The following is a 5,241-nucleotide window of genomic DNA, read 5'->3' as shown; positions in this document are numbered from 1 at the left end:
TCTCAGCTTGAAGAATAAAAGATATTATCATCTTAGAATTACTTGTAATTGAATCCATGAAGTAATATCTAATTACGGGTTTTCCAATACTTAAATCTCTATTTAAGTACTCATGAGTGTTAGTCGCAATCTTTATGCTATGTTTAATCACCATAGACAATCTACTAATACACCATGACAATCTTAAAGTATGAATGCATGTGGAGGTTTTAAGTAACTTAATACTCGAGAATTGGATTCTAAACATGCAAAAATAAACCACGATAATAAACAATTGAATATGGTAGTTCACTAACTCATAAATAAATCTTTATTCTCTAATCACCAAAGTCAGCCACAATTTATAGTTGTTACATTGTTTCAAAATATCAAATAACTACTAAAACTAATATAATATATCATCCATATGCTCTTAGCATGTGATATGGCCATATTTATCCATATATTTAGGCATTACTTCAATACATTTTAATCTATATTTTGGTTATTTGTATTTGGTACTAATTGAGTTAATTTCTATTTTGCAGCCAAATATGACATTCCTGAGGAAAATGGACTAAAACCGATAAAAGTTGAAATATGGAAGGATTGAAGCTGAGCTGGGAGTTTAATGGAGATTAAAAGAAGATAAAATTAAGTCTAATAGAAGCTCACGACGTGCGACTTTACTACTCACGACATGGGAATGAATATTCTAGAAGATAGCTACGCGGAATGCAGTTTCCTTACCGAACATGATTTTTGTGGAGCTCACGACGTGAGCCTTAATGCTCACGACGTGAGAAGCAATATTTGGAAACTATAAATATCCCTTTGCATAATTACTTTAGATAGGTTGGATCTAATTTTCTAGATAGATAATCGATTTTAGTGGCTAGAGATCTACGAAAAAAACCCTTCGGAAGAGAGAACACTTGGAGATTGTAGATTTAAAGATAACACATCACATTCGCTTTGCATTAGATTAACAATATCAAATTTTTGTGTTTTTGTGTGCTTATTTTCTACCACGGATAGCTAATCATTAGGCTTTTGTTTATTGTAGATGAACCCTAAAACTATATGTTAGTTTCTAGCTTATATTTGGATTTTATGAAGTTGGTTAATGGATGTGTTTGATTATCATTACCTAGCATGTTAAAGTGTTGCTTAGATTGAAGTTAAGTGTAGTTTAATGACCAATTGAAATTCATGAACTTGTTCACCAAGTAGTTTATAATCATTAAATTGCTAGAGCTAGGGTTAATCACATCTTATATTAAGTAATAAAGGGAACAACTTTATCTGTGCTCGAGAACATTAATTTGATCATAATTGTGTTTCACTTAGATATATCTTACATAGCCCAACTATCATTAATAATCAATTTTGTGTTTGCTTGTGTATGATCATTACATTGTAGTCTATAAATTGGTGAAAATATTAGGAGATCGGATCAAGACTGCTAATTATATCTAAATTGGTAACCAACTGAATAAATCCATACTTAGAAACTACATATAGGAAAAGGGGATTCGAAACTAAACGAAAGTGTCTTCTAAATCTTGTTTACAATCGTTTTTAGTTTAGTGTTTAGTTTTAAGTTAAACTGAACTTGAAAAATCAAATAAAAATCACTCTTTAATTATTGTTTTATATTAATTTTTAGTAATTATATTATTAGCTAATACCGTTCCCGTTGATCGACACTCTAATCTTACTAGGTACACTACCTATAAGTGCATAATTTAGCTAAGTAGTTAGGTTAACAAACACATCAAAGTTTTTGGCACCGTTGTCGAGAAACAACTATTTAAGTTGTTAATTTAATTGCTTTAGGTTAATCGATTCTTTTTGTGTGGTAAAAATCTCAAAAAGTTAGTTTTCTGCAAAAAGTTAATTTTCCGTTTGTTCAGTTCTCACAATGTGAGGTTTAATTCTCACGACGTGAGTAAAGTGTTTTACAGTTTCTTGTTTATTTTCATTTCTAGTTCGTTTTTACGCGTGTTTTTCTAGTTTTGTTTTAGTAGGAAATATGGGGGACATCAAAACCATGTCAATAGATGAGTACAAGCAACATATAAGGAACAACAACATATGGGGTCTTGATCCACCAAAAATCCCAACCACTACAAAGTTTGAACTACCAGGACACATTCTTGGCATGCTAAACGAACTACCTTATAATAGAAAGGAGAATGAGGATGCTAATGAGCATATACAAGAGGTGGTGGAAATTTCTAACTATTTTCATGCACCAAACATGAGTAAAGATGCGGTGATACTTTGACTTTTACCGACCACATTGAAGGGTGAAGTTAAGAAATGGTTAAAATCACTTCCCACTGGAGCAATCACGACATGGGATGATTTTAAGACTGAGTTCATATACCAGTTTATCCCTCCTTCGAAAGTGGTGAAGCTTAAAAGAAACATACATGATTTTCAAAAATTAGAGGGGGAGTCGTTATATGAAGCTTGGAAGCATTACAAGAGATTGTTATGACATTTCCCTCAACATGACTTCAATGTGCAACAAGAAATCTTGATATTTTATGATGCAGTCAATGTGTGAACTCTCCAACTTCTAGACTCGCAATGGCCCATGACAAAGAAGGATCTGTTAAGAAATAAATCTTTGATTGAAGAATTCGCTTTAAATTCAATAGAGTATCACAATTCAAAGGAGAATTTCACTAAAGAAAAATCAAGTAAAGATCGAGGTCAAGATGCTACCAATTCAGTAATTGTAAAACTCAACACAATAGAAAAAAAATATCACAAAATTAGGTGGATCAATTCAAGATAGATGTGGAGCTTGTGGGGGGCATTCTACTAAGTATTGTGAATTGGAATACAAGAGAGATCGATATACAAAGGAACTTCAACAACTAAAGCTTGATCTCTACCAAATAGAAAAATTTCAATCACATAAAATAAATGCTCTTGAGTCAATGTTATTTAGATTCATGGAAGCTAGCGAAAAACGATATGATCCTACTGTTGGATAAGGTGTCTAAGTCCATAACATTATTTGAGATGCACTTGACCCGACCCAGCATGGTCCATTTGGGTTGCATTTCACCCGAACAATTTGTATGGATAATCTTTTGAAAATAGTATGTTCATGATTTATTAATATATTATAAGTTATAATATATTAATATGAAATCATATTATTTAATTAGTATTGATCCTAAATTAATTTAGAATTAATTTGGTGATAAAAAAGGTGACGAATTAAATATGGGCTCTTGTATTTTATGTAGTGTGGGCTAATACTCATTTGGAATGGGCTTAGCATGCATGGGAGTCCATGGATAGTCCATGGAGCTTTTAACCCATGGATCCTTGGAAAGGAAGAGTCATGGGTATTAGGGTTTACATGGATGTAACCCTAATCCTCCACACTATCTAAAGGAGCACATGATGCTTGAAATGACACTAGTTGTGTGTGAACAAGAGTGGTGGCCGAATTTCTAGAGCACATATATTATTCTCTCAAGTTTCCAAAGTTTGTGGTGATTTGTGATTCCACTTGAGGCATTCACACTATTGGTGCTAGGCTCTCAAACTCCAAGCAATCAATCACTATCAAAAGGTATGTCATTCTTCTAGTATATTATGATTCTAGTTTTGCATGCTATGCTAGTTAGGATGTAAACCTTGGAAATTCTTATTTGCATGTATTTTAGAGAAAACATAGATCCAAGGTTATTAGGGTTGCATGTACACCTTAGGAGTGTTAGAATGCTCAAAACCCAACAGTGGTATCAGAGACTAGGCTTGTTTTCTTGAATACTTGATGCAAATTGCTGAAAAATGTCGAAAAACTGCATTCTGCCCAGCTGACTCGCCGAGTCCCTCATGGAACTCGCCGAGTTCATGCATATCTTCAACCAACTCGCCGAGTCAGCTCATGCACTCGACGAGTTGGCAGGCCTGAGTGCAGATTTTCGAGTTTTGGTGCTGGAATTGGTCTAGAATCATTACCTTAAACTGTTTTGGACTTGTAAAACCTGTTTTTGATGTGGTAATGATTGTGGTGAACCAATTTCAAAGTTATAATCAAAGTTTCAAGTTTATTATATGATTCTTGAAAGTTGTTGATTATGAATGTTCATGAACTTATGAGTTTTGGTAGATCATAGGAATTATGTGCAAATTGTTTGATAGTATAATTCTTGATCTTTATGACATTGAATGGACTCCATAACTTGTCCTCAAGTTATGGAATTCCAAAAGTTTTTCTTTAAAAGAAGTTATAAGTTGCACTTTTGAAGAGTTTTTCACATAAATGGTTTTATGGACTCCATAACTTGTCCTCAAGTTATGGATGTCCAAGAGTCTCTTCATTAAAAGTTTCTTTAAGCCTTAATTAAAACTCATAAGTTATGAATATCCAAAAGTTTTTGACTTGTTCAAAACTTGTCCTCAAGTTTTGGAATTTGTAAAGTCTCACACAGACTTTAATTCCATACCCCAGAGATTTAAAAGTTAAAATTCAACCCTTATACTATTATAAGATTAATGGTTAATATTTATATATATGTATAAGATAAATTCGTTTTACGGTTAGTAGGCCTCATTCATGAAGCCGGTCTATAAGGGGGGTATAAGGTTGTTGCCTATAAAATGGCAGCTTAATGGGTGTCCACTCTCACCCACCGCTTCCTTGCTCGGTGGAGGGTCGTTAGCCGAATGGGTAGGACAATGACTTTAATTCTCATTAAAAGTATAATGATTATTATAAAGTAACTAAATATTTTTTATAATTCCCAATCTTAGTTACTTTAGGAAAATGTGAATTTGGTGCTAACCCATGAAATTCACACTTTGTACCTTACCAAGTCGTTGGTGGAGCGTGTATGGTTAACCGGCACACAAACTTGGACTAGTAAGGATCACAAAGGGCGACTTAATGTTTATCATAGATCAATGGAGCGTGTGTGGGTAACCGACACATTGATTAAGTGATAATATTAAGGGTACCAAGTGAATTTGCATGGTTATTCACACCTTGTTTTGTGATCCTCGGCATCCCAGTCACAAAATCTGAAGGGCACAATCGAGATTGAAACATGCCATTGAAAGTTCAATGAATCTCAAAAGATCTAGGAGTTTCAAATCCAATTAAAAACCTAATAATTTATTTCGTTTTTCATGGTGGAAATTGGTGAATCATCATTCACCTACCTTCAAATATTTTATAGCTTGGACGGCATCCCTCTTCCAAGTTATAAAATATTGTGTTGGGTCCTA

General features: G+C 33.5%; 1 non-coding gene across 1 annotated transcript; it reads right to left on the bottom strand.

Moving 5' to 3' along the window:
- Positions 1-2,398: 2,398 nt before the first annotated feature.
- LOC145110418 (small nucleolar RNA R71) lies at positions 2,399-2,505 on the bottom strand. Its single transcript, XR_013709797.1, has one exon. It is a non-coding gene; the product is annotated as a small nucleolar RNA R71 (small nucleolar RNA).
- Between the last annotated feature and the right edge of the window lie 2,736 nt (positions 2,506-5,241).

The sequence above is a fragment of the Lactuca virosa genome, chromosome 4, assembly GCF_052849685.1.
Source record: "Lactuca virosa cultivar CGN04683 chromosome 4, Lactuca_virosa_CGN04683_v6, whole genome shotgun sequence".
Lineage (NCBI taxonomy): Eukaryota > Viridiplantae > Streptophyta > Magnoliopsida > Asterales > Asteraceae > Lactuca > Lactuca virosa.
This window is presented reverse-complemented; position numbering and strand designations above follow the sequence as displayed.